Raw genomic sequence first — 19,020 nt, forward strand, 5'->3', positions numbered from 1 at the left:
GCTGGGGAGGGAATCTTCTATACCAGTTCATAGCAAGGTTAAAGTGAGAGGTTCTGTTGAGCTGGGACAGTAGGAATTTTCTTCTTTTATTGTCTGTTACCTTTGAATAACAGGTACGTTGTTTTGGTGCTTGCCTTTTTTATCATTTTACCTCTTAATGCCCTGTTTGTAGATTTGCAGTGGATGCTTCAGTGTGTATCCTGGGAAAACTTGGAGGTGTTTATTCCCAAAAGAAAAGATTTGTATAGCTTGGTGAGATTTTTCTGGATTTTTCTTAAGGAGAATGAAGGCTGTGCCTCTCGGAGAAATTAAAGCCGATGCCACTTGGGGTCCTACAGTCACCATACAAACTTCTACACTGACAAAATTAAGGTAGGAAGAAATTGCATGAAAGGCCTCAATTCCACCTGAGTGCCAATCTGTCATTGTTTATGGAAAGGGCATGCACAGAGACATGAAGGAAGCACGGAAAGCAACGAGGGTAAAGACAGTAGTTTAGAATAGCCAGGAGAAGGAGAGAAACTCTGGGGGCCTTGTATTAATTAATTTGTAGTGCAAATGAAAAATTGCATATGCAGAACATTGTTGTAAATAAGCTTTGCCTTGTATCCCAACTCCAGTCATCATTTTTTCGGCAGTTTTCGGCTCTTGAAATATATGATTGATTTAACCTGTCAGCTTCCTGAATGATATAATAATAATAATGCAAATTTTATTTTTCCTGAATTACTCTAGAGTCAGGTTTCCATTTTTTGGTTGTGGTTATGTAAATTGTTAGGAATGCTGGTTGTGCTATTTTAACAGGCTTTTCACTCAGTGTAGTCTATGGGAGCTCAGGAAGCTTTTCTCTTATACAACAGCTTCCCTGACAATTGGTAATGATCACTTTTTGTTCATGCAGAACTTGAAGACTTTAAGATGAGTGGTTTCCAAAGTAGAATGTGAGAAAGGAAAGCAAAATCAGTGTGATTTGGTGAATGCTGTGGGTTTTTATATATGTACCTGTGAGGTAGAGCTTGGAGGGCAAAACGAAGACCATTGCTGGTGCAACTTGATTAGTAAATAGGTCAGTGTTGGCTGGACAAGGGAAAAGACAACCTTTTCACACTTGGGATTTGTGCTGTCAGTAGGTGCTTAAGTTCTTACTGCTTTCCTTGCCTAGGGTCAATATGACCATGCATAATGGTAACTTCTGAGCATACCTAGGAATATTTTCATTTTGTAGTCTCTCAGAGGAGTCCTTGAGTTTTATTAAGCCTGCTAGCATATGCTAGTTGCAAAAACCAGTTTCATGCCAAACAATGACTTCCAAATGCAAAGATCGATAATTTTGGAATTAGTAATGTATTGTGCTCCGAGAAAATAACTTAGTTAATTAATTTAATAAAGTATTTTCACAAAGGGAGCAATTAAACTGAAATCTGATTATCTCTGCTTGATAATTCTTGAAATATTATATACTGAAGTTACAGGTTTTAACTCTGATGGTACCAAGAGAACCTCTTTATTTATGTTATTCTTGGAAACTCCTTATTTTGGTATTATTTGTATAACAAAGCACACATCTTCAGAAGTAAAGTCAGCTTTTTCCTTGGCTAGGCGATAAGGTACCAACAAATCTGAAGCAGTTGTATTGCTGGATATCACAAAGAGGATGGTAATACCATGCCTCTTATGGACTCATTGTCTTCCTTCTGGGTTGTACAAAAAGTGGCATTTGATTGGATTCTTCTAGTCCAGCCTCCTATAATGAAATCCCAGGTCAGATGAGATTTTTTTTTCTTCTGTAAACCTGCTTTTTTCTGGATCTCACCCTCTCAGCATGCTGTAGAGAAGGACCCTTGTGATGGGAAATTTAGCTGCAAACTGGCATATCCCCTGTGCAGTGCAATTCCCATGGCAGCAGGGAAGAAGGAGCATTCTGGATGAGTGTAATCATCCTTTATTTATTTTGAAAATTTCTGAATTTCCAAGTTGCTTTTTGTAGGATGTTTCAAAATTTTCAGATGAAGCAATTTTTAATACAATCAGTTCACACCAAAACCAAAAATAGGTTTGTTTTCACTGGGAGACAATTGGGATGACACAGAGAGCTCAGACTGTGTGTGGAAATTTAATATTGGAAGTTGTTATATTGATGCAAGCAATACTCGTTCCCTTGCCTTCACAAGGAGAAAGAAAAGTGATTTCAAGAGCTAGCTAACCTGAGGTGAAATGCCTGCATGTAAGAAAGCAGCTTGTGGCCACAAAAGGACATGGGTAAAACAAAAGCTCAATTCTTTGTCAGTCTTTGGTCATCAAGGTCATGTCTTGCATTGTCCCTGAAACTGCTCTGGTCATGAGGCTCCTGCAGGGTGGGATGAGTGTTCTTCTCTTTCTCCTGGAGAAACAGATTTGAGATTCAAGGAGGCCATTTGCTTATTCACTGCAGCCTGGCCACTCAGTCAGTCCAGCATCAGAGTCTAGGGGTTTTGTGCCTGACAGGAGGAAGTTATGATGTCTGATACATGCAGAAGGAATCAAAGCCCAGTCATCTTCATAGTAAAAGCTGAGGGCCTTTGTGTTTGGGCATAATGGTGCTTTCATTCCTGGTCTGGGTGAAGTGGCATAGCTTCAGCTGTGGGAGAAAATACATCCTCCCTCTCTAGGACTCTGAAGCAGACTGGCTTCAGGATTGCAGGAGTCTGCTGGGAAAGGAAAAGAGAGAATATGTCTGAGTTCCCTCAGTCTGGTAAGGAAATTGCAGCAGGCCTTTGAGTCCTGCTGAGTGCTTTTAATACCAGTTTGCTGATTTATTTGCAATACAGTGCATGAATTTGAAGGGAAGGGTAACGTTTGCAGCAGGAAATCATCCCTGAGACTGGTGTGTGTTGTGTGCTGTTTGAAATGTGCTCTGGATTAGAGCGTGCTGAGACTCCCAAATTGGAGAATCCCAAAACCAAACTGGGTTGGGGCTGAAATGGGCAGCAGACTCTGAACAAACTTGGGTATGGGCAGCTCAACTTCAGTGACATCTCTTGGACACGCACTAATTCTGGGTGTGTAAAAGACTCCTCAGCAATTCTGAGGATGTGTTCCTCAGCTGGGCTCCTAAATGCTGCCCAGATTTCATTTGAAGTGCATTTAGGATCTTGTCTTTAATTAAAAATGAGGCTAAGGTTTGTGTTGCTGTGGTGCCTTGTGGTAGACAACCAAGTCCTGCCTTGCTGCTGTTCTCTGCATGTGGCTGTGTGGGGTGGATGGGTCACAGGAAGGAACTGCTTGAGTATTTCTGCATCTGTCCTTGTCAGGCCTTTGTGTGCAGGAGGAATGTTAGATTCCCACTGGTTAGCAGGAATTAAACCAGGGCTTGTTCTCTTCCACCCTAACTGTCTAGTAATGTAAATACAGCCAAAATATGAACGTGGTGGTACTACATAGGTATTATTTTAAAATATGAGCAATAAATCACTTATTTCCTGATGTTCTTTGACTCTTTTGTCATTTCTAATACTTAATGATATGTATTTATCACAATTCTTCATGCTTTGAACACCGAATCGGAAGCTTCTTTTTGTATAATTTGTATCATTGGTTGTAAAACCAACGTGAGTGGAAATATGTGATCTCAATTTTCATCTTCTCTCCTCTAGTTCAGGATCTGCCTGGTGAGAATCTGCAACTCAGATTTTCAGACAGAGAACCTTGATGGTGAGGCCATCTAGACCAGTGTTTTTCAAGTTTTTTTTTTTCCTGGCCTTCTAAACTTGTTGGAAAAAATCTGAGAATTGCCTAACCTCTTTGGGGGAAAAAATGAATCACAAATGCATTGTGGAGTGCTGCCACAGTAGTTATCATTTGCAATCAAAATAATGAGGCAAAGCTTTTGAATTATAATCATTTTTCCAGTGCTGATTTTGTTTAGTTCTTTCCATACCAAGGAAGGTACAGATATCTTCTAAAAACATCTTACTCTGTGTAGAGTTGTTTTTCAAACTGCTGCGTGAAGGTTTGTGACCTACTTGTGACCCAGAGCCTGAGAAGTGCTGCACCAACACTACAGCAGTGCAGATAACTTACACCACTAAAACTATCTTTTGTCAAAAAAGAAACCACCAGGTTCTCTGAACTCCTGAGAGCTGAGCAAGAGGTTCTCAGTTAAACTTTTGTGGTGTTTTTTTTTTCAAACTTTGTTTTACAAAGCCTCTGTTGCTGTTTCTTTAGGTGCTTTTACTGAGAAGGAAATAACCTAGTGCTGTATTTGAACACATGGAGTGGTCACAGCGCTGGGAAGTGCAGGGCACTGAGTGATGTATAAAGGGGAGATATTATTGAAGGTTGAAGTGTTTTGTAGTACATGGGCCTGTTTGTAGCTTCTTCCCTCGATGTCCTAGAAATGAAACAGGCAGCTGAGGGGCTTTGCCCAGCCTGCTTGCCATTGCTGGGAGAGGTTTGTGCCCAGTGGCTCGATGACTGGCACAGCTGTGGGAGCCTGAGCCCTGGGGCGCCTCTGAAGGGACCTGCACAAACCCTCGAGGGAGGGAGGCACAGCTGGAGTCTGTGTGCTGCACATTTTGCAGGCTACATCCTATAAAGTGCCATTTCCTTTGTGTACAAACTTTTTTCTTCAAACTGAGGTTGTTGGAGCCGGGAGTGTACGTGCACTTCTGTAATGAGGGAACTGCCCTGTGTGAGGAAGCCAGTGATCTCTGTCCCTTGGTGGCTCCAGTGTCACCAGCTGGGAGTAGAGGCCATACATATGAAAAAAAACCCCACATTTCTTAATATTTAAAGAATATTCAGCAGTAGGGATTAATTATGCATGCAAACTTAAGTGGCCATACTCAACTGATGAGAAGGACAATCTTGATGCGTAGCGTTAAGTTTTGCATACTTCTGCAGTTAGATTTGAATCTTCTGTCTCGAGCTCGCTGCCAGTGTTGTGTAAATCATGCCATATGTTAGGCGTCTTCAAAAGAAAACTGAACAAACCACACAGTAATTAAAGTGGTTTTTTTAAAAAAAAGCAGACTTTTTTTGCTTATTTGAAGATTTGTTGTTTTGCAGTTCTGCTGAGAGCAAGTATCTTTACATTGCTTTGTGGAATGCATATTTTTTTCTCAATAGGAGAATAATTTTTCTGAATAAATACAGAATCTATGGTCTTTGTGCCATGCCCATTAGCATTACGAGGGGAAACAACTCTGAAGGGAATTCCCAAATTCAGCAGATCATAGCTAGGGGACAGCAAAGCCTACTGCTGTCTCAAAACTTTTCCTGTTTCATCAGTCTGAAAAGATATGTGTTGATAGGTTTAATGAGGCTCTCAAATTACAGGAGGTTGTGTGCTGATGTGGGACTTGTGTGGTGACTCAGAGGTGGTGGCATTGTCATGAATGTATTTGTTTTCAAGCAGTGTGGTTATGTTGCTGAGTTCACCAAGATAAACACATTGTTTTCCATATGGCTTTCTTTACCAAAACCTAATGTTGTGCAAGGTAGCAAGTAATTAGCAAGGAGGCGACTATAAAGAGATGTAATTACCAAAATGAAAAGAACGGTGTTGGCATTCAAAAAGATCTTGTTGAGAAAAACAGTACCTAAAATGAGGCTGTACCTCATTTTATGCAAAAAAATGGTTGGATACTGAATCACAGGATGATTTAGGTTGCAAGGGAGATTAAAGACCATCTACCTCCAATACTCTGCCATGGGCAGGGACAACTTCCATTAGACCAGGTTGCTCAGAGCTCCATCCAGCCTGGCCTGGCCTTGAACACTTCCAGGGATGGGGCATCTGCAGCTTCTCTGGGCAGCCTATGCCAGTGTGTCACTGCCCTCACAAGAATGAATTTCTTCCTAATATCTCATCTAACTCTACCCTCTTCCAGTTTAAAACCGTGACCCCTTGTCCTATCCCTACATTCCCTGATAAAGAGTCCCTCCTGACCCATTCTGTAGGCCCCCCATAAGTGCTGGCAGGCTGCTGTAGGCTCTGCTGGAGCCTTCTCTTCTCTAGGCTACACAACCCCAACTCTCTCTGCTTGTCCTCATAGGGAAAATGCTCCAGCCCCTGATCATCTTCATGGCAATCCTCTGGACTCAGTTGATAGAGCTTTTTTCCAGACCAGATCTTGCTCCCATAGTTACCTCTACTTGCCTAAACCTTGGCTCAGCTTGTCTTCATCCTCTGCCAGCTGGGTAGGACATGGAGGATCTCTTGAAACTAAGCCAAAGTAACGGGTGTTATGAGGTGTGTTTAATTCCAGCACATTGTAAAGCAAGTTGTGTCTCGCACTGAGATTCAGACTATCCAAGGAGTTGTTATCCATTAAAACATGAGAGCAGTATTTCTTCCATCAGTTGCAAATATTCTTTCTGAATATGGGAAATTGGTTAAAGAGAATGCTGCTTGGAAAAGGTGCTTCAAGCAGTCCAGGAGCAAAGGCAAGATTTGAATTTCAGAAGCCCATTTCTTTCATCAGCATTCAGGTTTGTGTATGTCACAGCATCTGCCAGATCACAGCAATAAGCACTTCTTCACTGTAATAAAATACTTCACTCATTCTAGTATTTGCTTTACTATTTTGGCATTGTCTGAAAAGGGATTTTTCTAGTTATGGTTCCTTTTTTGTTCTTTTTTTGGTGCTCATATCTTAATTTCTAGTGGATAATCTTGTTTGACCTGGAGAAAAAAAGCATGATGGGAACAACACAGGTGCTTCAGAATGGTGAGGTTGTGCATAAGTTTTGCAAAGTAGAAGCATCAGATTAATATGTAATGAGCTTTATTTCAGTAAAATTTCCCTCTTGCAATCATTACTTTCTATCCATCTTGTGCCACTTGTGTTCTTTCCTTCTTAATTTTGTTATTTGTATCCCTGTTACTCTTTTTGGTTTTGTAGCGAGGTGTACTGTGCCCCTGATACCCAGATCCCTAATAGCCAGGGTTTCTATTGAAATTCACATTCTGGGATATGATATGTAACAAACCAAGGAATTACTGATGAGATGACACCAACAAGTGACTATAGGTGTAATTTGACAGGTTTAGTACTAGGAATGTTTACAGGCATCTTCTCAACTAGGTTATTTATTATTGTTTGCGTTCACACTGTATTTTCTACTCAGTGATTCTGTCCCATGGATTCTAAGATTTCAAGCCTCAACAAACTAGAACATAAAAAAAAAAAAGGGATTTGAATCCTGCTAAAATTAGCATTTAAACAAACTCCTTGTGCATAACTTTCTTAATCCTTCTGTGCAATTTTAACAATTTCATTTTTCCTGCTTCATCCTCATTGACCTTGACTACATGGAAAGTATCTTTGACATATATATTTAAAGTAGGAGTTAGTCAGGAGCAGACACCCACACATGCTCATCATCTGGAATTTAGTACTTCCATGACAAAGCAGGGTGTAGCATAAACCTGTTTGGAGATAGTATTTTAATTAAGCAAGAATTGCAGAAACACTGGTCAAGTTGTATTGGGCTTTTTTTAATAAGGGAAAAGATGATGCAAGTGCAAATTGTTGTAATGCTGAAATACTGTAGGTGTAGTTTCAGTGGAGGAATAATACAGTCAGGACTAATGTCTCTGATATCTCATCCTGCTGGTTATTTTAAGGTAGTGAAATACCATTTCATTGCATATGTTAAAACTTGCCACTGTGTTGTTTAACTACCATCAGATGAATATTTAATTTAAAGGAAATCTTAAAAAACCCCACAGGCTTACTTTTCAGAGCTTCATCAAACTATGCTCACCTAGAAATTGTGCCTGAGTTCCCTTTAAATCCTCTTGAAGTTCACCAAGAGAAAGCTTGTCAGGGTTTTGAGGCTTGCTATGTATTTAGACAGCTCAGCTCACAACTCTGGTTTTGAGACATCCTGAAGTCCGTTACCTGTCTTTGTGCTGCTCCTCAGCAAGAATTAATCTAGCCTGGTACCCTGGCAAAGCACAGCTTTAATTGCATTTTAGTACTGCACTTGAATGTACAAGCTGTTTTATGAGCAGCTAGTCTTATTTGCAGTAAAATCACCTCCTACAAAGCCGTGTAGTGAAATAACGAAATCACAAATCTGCAGGTATGTCAAAATGAGAGGAGTAGGTAGCCCTCTGCTACAGAAATGTTTCCTGTATAATATTGAACTTCTCAGGAGGGACTCCTGAGCTGCGAAAACCAACACAAACAGTACAGTATTTATAAATCTAGGCAATGTCAAGGTTTCTGTTGTGGAACAGGAAGTGCGGGATTTGCTAACCACGTTATTGCTGTGAAGCCTGCCAATCTCTTTTTCTTGTTTCTTTTCTCTCATCACTACACTAAACGCCCTGAGCTATCTGTATAATTATTTCAGGCAGCAATCCACATTGTTAGCTTATTTCCCATGGGTATGTTTGGTGCATTTTTGAAAGTCGATTTAAAAATTGCATGGAACCATTTGGAAGGAATACAGCAGTTTCCATTCATTTTTGCCTTATGGGTGTCTCTAGCAGTCTGAATTACCGGAGGCACACAGCTTTTTGGAAACCTGCTGTGCAGTGGTAGAGCACAGCCCCGCAGGAAAGGTGGTGTTACCACATCATGACTCTGGTATTTGATGCTCCGGGTGAAGAATTGCAAGACCGGGAAAAGAAAATCATGTATAAGTAATACCTGCACTTAGTCACTGAGTCTGTATAGGCAGATACCACTGCTTTCCCTTCATGCATTTGCAGAAGATTGAGCAAGGCAATGAGCACAGCCAGGCTTTGTCACATTTGCTAAATTCACTGAACTTTTAGTTGAGGCTGAACTTCTGATTTTTCTTGCCATTAAATAAAAGCACCTGCAGATTAGCAAGCTGGGTAAAAGCTAATTTACTAATTTTGTATTCTCTAAACCAGAGCCAATTGAAGTGGTCACCTCAAATCTGCAAAGGTCAAGGCTGCACAGTGTGCTGAGCTCAGTTAAATGGCAACACAACGGCAGTGGCAGCTGGCAATCACACTCCTGGAACTTGCTGTGCCCTGCAGCATGACTGGGAGCTACAAAAATCCTGTACTGTGGCCAGTGGCTTGTGTCACAGCAGCACAGCTCCTTGGCCACATCTCACCCAAAGGCTTGGAGAGCAATTCCCTAAATCCTGGGAGCACTTGTGTTTGGCCTTGCTGCTGAGCTCAGTGATGGCTGAGCTGCTTCCCTCCCACCTACATTTCCTCCTTTACCAGCTACAAGCTCTGAATGCAAAAATGTGGCATCATTAGAGATGTTCCTCCCAGAGCTACTGTCCCTTGAAACTTTGCCATCTGTAAGGACAAGTCTGGTGGCATGCTGGGTTCAGAGAGAGAAGTCCTCTGAAAAGCTGGTCTCAGTTTACCAATCCGCAAACACTTCTCCCAGCATGAAGTGCTTAGCTGAAAACTTTCCTCCCTGATGCTGTTGTGCACATTTCCATTTCAGATTGCAGCTCCCTGGCGCTTGGTGCTTATGTCTCATGTCACACCTTGCTAGGGAACAGGTGCTGGTTTCTCCTTTTCTCCCCTCTCCCCTCTCCCCTCTGCCCTCTCCCCTCTCCCCTCTCCCCCTCCCCCTTAAATGTCACTACAGCTGGTGGATGCATTGATCTGCATTTCCATATCTGGATTTCTGAAGGATTTTGCATATCTGTTTCACTCACCATGGCCTCAGCATTTAGCCTGGGTCTTACTCCTTACAAAAACCAGAAGGACTTTTTTTCATCTTCTACCAGGGAAAATGACTTAATATCAGGCTTTTCATTTGTTAATAGCTCTTCTTGTGATAGCTGTGGAAATGCTGTTATGACTGAGCAGAAAAAGTAGGTAAATACCTTTGCAGTCCAGACATCTGTGCTCTGTTGTTTTGCTGTTATTTTAGAAGACTTGTTCTGATTTTAATTAAACTCCTTGTGTAATTTTAGAAGAAAATGCTTTCCTGTGAACTGTGATAGAATTGTTAAAATAAGAAATTGTCTCAATCAATAAGAGAAGGAATTTGGGGGCTTAGCCTACCATCTATATTGCAACGTGCTATGTGCAAGAAACTGTCCTCTTTACTGGGTTTACATTTCCCGCAGAGGCTTGAAGTACAGACCATCTCACCAGTTTATGAAATCAAGGGTAAAACTGAGGTATCACTGCCCTGCCTAAGGAAAGAGATAAGGCTGCACTTTAAAAATATGTGGTGATTACTTAATCCTACAAAGGAATATAAACAAGACTCCTACTGGCCAAGCATGAGGAACTCCATAGAAATACTGGATTTGTTTGTGTGTGTGGCGTAGAAGAGATTACTGCTAAAATTGGCATCCAGCTTTCTGCTAAGTTCTTGCACAAGTCTGAAAAAAGCTTTGCAGGAACACAGAGTCAGAGTTAGTGGATTGTACAATTAAACACTTTTTCTGACTTACAGGATTCTAACTCTTGATCAGAACATCTCAGATGATGCCATACATCTTGCTGATTGACAGTCAGATAAACACAGACTTCATCAGGATTGTTGCTTGTTTTTCATAGTATTTTGTGTGTTTGAAAAACATCCAATCTATGGACCTTGGGATGCTCTTGAAATTTGCCTCATTAATGGCTTGGGTTGCCTTTGAACTTCACAGAAACAAGGTTTCCCTTGTGCTCAGGTGGTGGTGAGATTTCACTATCTGGTCCACTCACAGGCTTGTACATTCAGTGAAAAATGTAAGGTCGTCCTATTTACAAGGATATCTATTTTAAGCCATTTGCAGAATCAAGGAAAATTTTGTGGGAAATTTAATTTCATTGCAGTTGCCATGTTGAGGCTAGACTGACTCATGAGTGATAAAATTTTGGATGTGTTTGTAATTCAGATAAAGTTGTAATCCAAGCTCATATGATCCCATTGGGACAGAGGTGATGTGATTTCTTCTAGTAAATGAGACATCTAAATGGAGTCCACTTTTAAGGAATACACAGCACCAGAGAATACTGCAGGTGTGAAGCCACACACTCTTGCAGCTCATGCCAAGTAATGCTTCTTAAATGATACACTGGGGCACTATTTTATGTAACTTACCATCAGATGACATAAATTCTCTGACAACTCTTAACTACACTGAAGCAAGCATTCTTGGAGTAAGCTGTAGTACTGGAGCCAAGCAGTTAATCAGGTGTAACATGAGGCTTTGGCATGATTTACTGCCTGCTGGTAGCTTGTACTGGGACTGTATTGTCCTTCTGTATGTACTGTATAATAGTTTTAAGCTGTCCTTAGACAGGACCCTATTGTAAACACACTGTCTGGCTTAACTGGGATGTCCTGTAAAAATATGTTAATAAAAACTGAAGTCATTTTAAAGGATCCTGTTCCTACTATTTCTGTTTCCCAAACTATTCCCACCAGTGAAGTGCAGGCCATGCTCTTAACTCTTGCTGTGCTGATGCATTGCTAGTGCCTGCTGGAGTTGTGATTCTCATTTCAAAACAGATCAATCATTGTGTACCCTCTCAGTGGCTGCTGCTCTGCCTGACTCCTCTGCTGCTTTGGCTTGAACAGTGCAGAAATTACCAGAGGAATAAAGCTTGTGCTCAAGGGGTCACATAAATTTATTAAGAGTTAATTCATTTCATGTCCCTTCTTGTCTCAGCTTACTCAGGTCTATGGAGTGAGTTCTGAGGTGGTACTTTATTTAAGTTAAAGGAGTTTTTTAGAAAAAGTAACTTGAGTTTGGTGTCAGTATTTGTCAGGTCCTTGTAACCTGGAGCTAGCAGGTCAAGGTACAGCAGTAAACCTTTCCTGTAGTGCAGTTTTCAGAAGGACACTCTGGAAAATGTCATTCACTGAGGATAATCTTTCTTTATTAGGCTTTCTGCCTAGGGACAGATACTGAAAATGCTAGTTCTTGCTAAGTGAGGTGTTCTTCTTTTGAACAAGAAGATGCACTCTGGTGGGTTCAGACAAGCAGGATTTTTTTAAAGGAAACAGATGCAGAGAGGTGCATACTGAGGGGCTTATCAGAGAAATCACTGCATTTTTATAGGCAGGCTGAGACATTCAGGACACCCTCGGAGGAGGCAGTGACCTGCATGAGGGGCTTTTGTTTCTTAACCTGCCTGCAGTTCCTGGAGGACCAACACCTCGGTTAGAGAGACTCTCTAAGAGTAGCACTAAGCAGAGAATTATGCTTTGGAGGGATTTCTGGTTCCTGCCTCTCTTCTTCTCCCCCTGGAGCTCTGCAAAGTACAAATCCTTTGGATTATTGCCACCAGGATTTTAGCAGGACCTCAAAGGGACCTGCTGGCAGCTCTAGAGAAATGCATCAATCCCAGTTTGAAATAGCCCACTCCCACCTAAGCCATTTTTTTTAAACAGAAAATGGTGATGCTCTTCCTTTTGTGAATTAATACGTAATTTTGAATGCAAAGCAGGCATCAAACGATTTCAGTAAGGATTTGAATTGCCCCCATAGTTGGAAACAATACTTGTGTGTTGGGGAGGGGGGAGGGTTGTGTGTGTGCAGCTGTTGAAGGCCGTTAAAAAGTGACCTGAGCCCTCCTGAGAGCAAGCCTGGCATTAACTGTAAATTGATATACCAGCTCCCAAACACTAATTTCAGATTTCTGCATGGCAGGGTTTTGCTAAATGTCCTTTTTCTAGGTATTCTGGTTACACTAATCTTTCATGTACGTTTAAAAATAGACTGCATAGCAAGTGATCAGCTGTTGGTACAACTTAATAATTGAAGAGTTAATCCTTCAAATGTGAAACAGAAGAATGAATTCCCCTGATGTATTTCCAGCATGGAAGTTTAAAATTTATCTTTTTAAAATTTATTGTAAAAATAAGGAAATAAAAAAGGTCAGTTTTGATTTTTATATTACAGAAGGTAAAATTATTTGTCTTGGTTGGTTTTCAAATGAAGAAATATATGTTGTCTTTGTTCTGGTAAATGTTTATCACTGAATGCTACAGGACCTACTGTTGTGATTGTGCTGCTCAAAGTTTTAGTGAAGCTTGGAAAAAAATTTGGCAGACAAAAAGATGGTGGATCCTGATTTAGCTTTGAAACAAGCTTGCAAGCAATTGTCCTATGATGCAAACACTGCGTCCTTCGTTCTGGCATTTTTTTTCCTCCCTTGATCTGACTAATTTAAAGTTGCTGCAGTGAACTTTAAAAGATGGGTGTGGTGGCTGTTTTCTAGACATTGGTAACAAAACTGAAGTTTCTTGATCAAGACAGGGGAGCTAGGTGTCTGAGGTAAGGCGTTTGCTGGATAGACAAGGAGTAGTTACCTGCAGGGAGACAATTCTTTATAAAATTCCAGATATGGTGCCTCAGTATTGCAGTGGAGACAAAGCAGAGGCGTTTACCCTTGCTAACAGGGATGGTGCTTTGTGGGGCTGAGGGGCCAGTGTCAGAGACCCAGCACCATCGCAATTCATGAGGAAAAAAATAACAGTTTGGGAGTGGCAGAGATCTATAAGCAACTAATTCCTTCAAGCAGCCTGAAGATGGTGGCAGCTGGCTGGCTGGTGGGGCTGGCTCTGTCCCTTGCCTGTGTTTGCCATCACCTGAGTGCTGCCATGTGAAAAGGAGCTGCCAGAGTGATTTGGGAGGTAGAAAGCCATGTTCTTGAGTTCATGGAAGTGTTTAATACTTTAAAGGCCACATTTATTATTTCTTTTGATTCCTGTCAGTAGGATAAATTCCCATGATCTAGAAGCATCTGTGCAGGGCAGTGATCACTTCTTTTCAGTGGGAATACAGAGTGCCTGAGTTAGTGTGTGCTTTTGGTGTCTGCTTATGAGATTTTTAAAAAAATATTATTATTTTTGTTGTTGGGTTTTTTTGCTGTTAACTTAATGAAAACAAGGAACAGAACCTAATTTTTTGCAGTCTAACTGTCTTCAAAGCAACAGCACCAAAAGTAATCATGTAGCATTGCATGTAAATGAGCGTCAATGACCTTTGGGGTAAAATACAGACTAATTGTTTGTTTCCAGCAAAAAAGGCTCTTGCTCTCCATTAACTTGCTTTTATTTTTCAGTTCTGCTCTGCATCAGTTTGTATGGGAGTTGCACAACTTATTTCCAGCAAGGTAAAGCTGAATGTTTTCTTGCTCCTGTAGAAAGGTGATGAACCACAGCCTTTAGAGTAATGTTATTACTCAAATGTGTTGGTCACGGTAGTCATGTCTTGCAGAACATTTTGCCCTAACTTGTCTCTAAATTTTTCATTGTTGTATTTCAAATTCATCATTTGTTTCCCTCCCTAAGCCAGTGAGATTCAGGAAGGAGTCATGGCAGAAGGTTAAAACCTGTTGTATAACTTGGTATTTAAGCTGCGTGCCTTTTGCATACAGTAAAAGCATCAGGGATTAATGAAAGCATTTTAATGGATTTCTATGCTCCTGAATCATAGCAGAACCGTGAGATCACTATGGATAGCCTGACTACCTGATTTTCAGGCCGGGTAGTGGTACTCTATATTATTATGTTTTTTCTATGCATTTGAAAAATTACTTGGTGAATGAATGATGGTTTTAGGTTCCCCCCTTGTGTTTTTATGCTGTATAGGATTCATGATAAGGCTAATCAAAAGAACTTTGACAAATATAGAATTCATCTTAGGTTTGATTGCAGATGTGCCTTCTATCCTTTTTCTGAAAAAGTGAAGCCACTCTAAAATGTCATTTCACAACACATGTACTCTCTGGATTCACATTCATTCCCAATTAACGTTAAAAAAATAGACATATAAATATATTCAAGAAACCAACAGAGTAAAATAATCATCTGCTTATTTGAAGTTAAGGTAAGAAGGTAAGTTACATCTTCCTACAACATGTAGGTTGTCTCTTAGCATGTGGAACAATTACTCTGTGTGATGCCTGGAGTCAGACTGCTCAGTGCACCAAAAGGTGGTGTAAAAATGGCCGGAAGGGTAGGACAGAGCACAGTCTTGGCCATGAGCAGTTTGTGATGCCTCTACAGCCACTGTGTTTCAGTAAAGCAATTTAGACTAAGTTGAATCTGAAATAAGTTAGTATTTCTAGTAATTCTTTTAACAGCCTTAATATATTGACCTGATTAATGATCCCAATCAGATTTCTCTAAGGAGAAGCTGTAGGAAGCTTCTTTTACTGTGGATCTCGAGGAGTACAGGGACCATGCTGTAGTCTGGACAAAGGGGGTTTCTTTATCCTGTATCTTGTATACCATACCTGTATCTTACCCATGTTGCCTGTTTATAAAAATGCTGCAGTCTGAATTACCCTTATTCTGCCACCAAATTACCAATGTCTAAGGCTTGGAAGTCAAAGATTCTTGTAATTTCTCTGCCACAAGTCCACTATAGCATTTTTAGTACAGTGGGCATCAGTTCTGAACACAAGATTGTTCAGATGAACACATCTGTTACTTAATGTTGCTAATAAATTTATAGATGAAATGTCACCATATGGATCACTGCTGTGCATGCAAAGAGTAGAATCAATGTGTATGGCTTGTAGTTCACTTTTCACCTCCCTTTAAGTGCTAGGAGCCTAAGTTCTCCTTTTGTAATGAGATCCCAACTTCTCCCTTGGTAATGAGACCCTGTTACTTCATTCTGGCATTGTCCCTGGGCCTTAAGCTGAGTTTCATATGGCTCCTTGAAAGTTCTGTACTGCTGGAGGGAGCCATAAGGAGTATTTAATGCAGATGTAAATCAGAGGCAGCAGGACACAATAGCTCTGTTCATTGCTCTGTTTATAAAGTCGTTAAAAAATGAGGAGAGTGACTTCAGCATAGCAGAATGAGCAGAACATGTCCAAACTTCATTAGAAACTGGACAAACTGGACAGAAATTCACATTTTCTTATAAAGTGATAATTGTTTGTTATAGGGGCCATATGGAGCTTGACAAGAGTAGCTGAGATGAGACTAACAGTTTTAGACATGAGCTATCTTTAACCAATCATCAATTTGGTTAATGGCTTTTTTCCCCCACCACAATCAAGATAAAGCAGCTGCAGTGGAACACTGCAGTGGACCATGCTATGAAAGACTTTCCATGTGGATGGGAGTTTGTCCATTTTGCAATGACAGCAAAATGTCCAACGTTGTTTTAAAGAAGAGGGCAACACATGCATTTAGGCAGACCTTGGTCAGTGGATTGAAATTCTTTGTACAATCTTTGACTGTTTGCAAAACATTCAGGGCTTGCAAAAATGCAGGCCTGGAACATGCAAGATTTAATACATAGCACTGTTCCAAAGAGACTGTTTTAGGGAATTTGGGAGAATTCACATCTAATTACTACTATGCATATTTTTTTTCAATTTTCCTGATTTAGTTTCAAAGCACAGAAAACACCATTTTCCCCGTCTTTTGATTGCCCAAGTAATTTTGATTGTTAAAATACATTTAGTATAATTTCTCCACTTAGCCTTACAGTGCCCCCTTTGAGCATCTCTTTTAATTATACTGAATCAAGCTATGATTTCGCTGGCTTAAAATATCCAAGACTGAATGCCAGTAGCAATGTGTTTGGCTACTGCCTTACTCTAGTTCTGCCAAAGCAGAAACTCCCTAGGCTATTCACTCCTGATTTTTTAAAAACATTTTTTGGGGGGGTATCAAACCTTAAAATAAGAGTTGCATGATTCAGTGTTGGTTTTGATTGACTTTCAGACTCATTTATCGACACATGTTTCTTCCTCTATGCAAAAATAGTACATAAGGGCTCCAAAATAATGAAGAAAAAATATGTGCTTGCTTTAGTGATGAGAAGGGATTGGAATTGGCTCAGCATGGAAATGTAATAGTGGTGAATAGTAAGCCTTGCAGATAGTGTTTACAGCTGTAGAGGATGTTTTCTTGTAATCTCATTCTTGCCTTTATAGTTATTACACTGAATAACTTATTCTGTTTGCTCAGGAGATGTCTGTGTTTGGCATCCTGAGGAGCTGGAATACGTAATGCTTTTTTCATTTTCTTGGAAGCAGAGACTGGAGGAAGAGAACAAGACAATGTTTAGCACATCCTTTGTGCAGATAAAATGAATTGCCATACATTACTGCAGTGTTAGAAAGCAGCTATAGCTAACTGATTAACAAGGGAAGGGGCAGGGGGAAGGAAATGCTACTCAAGTTTTCTTAACACAGATACTGAAAGGGAACAAGTAGATGAGCAAGACTTTTTTTATACAAACAAACAAACAAACAAACTTGTTTTTTTGTTTACTTTTTAAGTGCCTGAACTGAAAAAATGTGATATTTAAGATCAGTCATCAGCCTTACTTAAAAAAAATTAAGACACAACTATAGGTATGTATGATGTCCCTGGTTATAATTACAAACTGTTGTAATAGTAATGAAATGGGTGGTTATGGCTTAAAACACCAACTCCAAGGGAACACCTGCAATGAGGACTAAAAGGTGATTTCAGCTCATGGTATCAATCCTTGTTATGTTCCATTCTACCATGACTGTGCTCTTGGCACCATCAAAGGTAGTTCAAGAATCAATCTGGGGCTCCCAGCCACAGTTCCAGCTGCTGTAGCTGGTATTCTCCTAAGTTTACAAGTTTAGCTGGCATCTGGAAAGAAGGATGCTCTTCCTTCCCTTCCTTTCCCTTCCTTTCCCTTCCTTTCCCTTCCCTTCCCTTCCCTTCCCTTCCCTTCCCTTCCCTTCCCTTCCCTTCCCTTCCCTTCCCTTCCCTTCCCTTCCCTTCCCATCCCATCCCTTCCCATCCCTTTCTGTTAATACTATGGGAAAATACAAGTTGAGGGGAGCAGTTTTCTCAGCTGTGTCATGGTCTTCTGCTAAAGAGAACAGATGAACTGTGTGTCCTAAAATAAAAAATTTGCTACTTCAGTGATAATTGAGTGTTCTTTTGCTGGATATCAGTGGGCTGGTGAATTTAGCCCTGTGTGAAGCAGTGGCACGATCCTGCACTGTGCTTGGGCTCTAGGAAGTTTGCCTTGCTTTATGCTTTTTCTGAAGTATAAAGTAGTTCCAAACAAAATGCCCTGAAATGGGTGTCTGTTTTGGAATATCCAAGTAGTGTGGACAAGGGGTGGTTATGTTAGCAATGACGTTTCCATCACATCTTTATATAAGTAGCTTGGAATCTGAGCTTCATGGTGTGTTGTCCTTGGAGTGGTGGCAGATAATAGCGTTGGAACAAAACCAGGCTTTCCTGAGGAAGTGTTAATGCAGCTGCAGGATCAAGCTGAGGTGAAGTCCTTCATCACCTGATACCTGCAAAGCTGCAGGGGAAGTGCATGATTTTCAGAAAGCAGTTTATTTGCTGAATAGGAATTTTACCAATTTTCCTAAAAGTTTGTTTGAAGTGAGGACTGAAAAGGCAAGAACGCTACAGAAGCAGCTTGAGTATCACTGGCAAGTGAGAGTGCACTTGCCCCTAATTAGTTGAATTTTGCTTGCAGAGGATAGGGCTTTGTTTCTGCAGATTGCTGAACATATTAATTACTATTTCACACCCCTTTCCGTGAGCATTTTTCTGTTGCAGCCCTTTTTGAAAAGCTTTAAAGATTAAACTGTGGTATTACTGCAAAAGTGAATAATACAGATGGTGAGTGAGCCAGTGCAGTAAGAAAGGATTGTGCCCTGAGGGGAGGAGTGGGAAGCTCCAGTGTAACATGTTGAGTGTTTCAACAGTGATATGTCCATGATTAATACGTTCATGAGGGGCTGTTGTGCCACAGGACACTGAACAGGTCAGTGAGTTAGCATTTGAAAAACCTTATTTTAGTAGACTGATAATTACGCAGGGCAATTCTACTTTCACAGGAGATATTTCAGTGTATCAACTGAACCAATAGATATGAAAAGCATAAGTTCAAAAGGCTTCATAAAAATCTAATACTAGTAGGCATGGTTTCATTATTAAAAAATTGCACAAAAGCCTTTTTATTTTAAATACCTGTATGCTTTTTGCAACAATATCACAGCTGTAAACTCCTGGTATAATCAAAACCCAATAAAGTAACTAATCAAAGGATGAAAAGAACCTCTATAAATTCAACTGATGAAGGAGGTGAAGAGACTAGCTTTCT

General features: G+C 40.4%; 1 protein-coding gene across 3 annotated transcripts in view; it reads left to right on the plus strand.

Moving 5' to 3' along the window:
- The window catches only part of MYO1B (myosin IB), a 172,387-nt gene that overhangs the window by 42,897 nt on the left and 110,470 nt on the right, over positions 1-19,020 (plus strand). The window contains exon 1 of one of the 3 annotated variants that reach the window (XM_085066037.1): positions 3,649-3,690. The exons of the other annotated variants lie outside the window; for them this stretch is intronic. The gene's annotated coding sequence lies outside the window, so the exon portion shown is untranslated. Of the gene's footprint in view, positions 1-3,648; positions 3,691-19,020 lie in introns of those variants that run through there. 3 annotated transcript variants of the gene reach the window in all.

This window comes from Lichenostomus cassidix, chromosome 7 (assembly GCF_008360975.1).
Source record: "Lichenostomus cassidix isolate B80296 chromosome 7, HeHo_3.0, whole genome shotgun sequence".
Classification (NCBI taxonomy): domain Eukaryota; kingdom Metazoa; phylum Chordata; class Aves; order Passeriformes; family Meliphagidae; genus Lichenostomus; species Lichenostomus cassidix.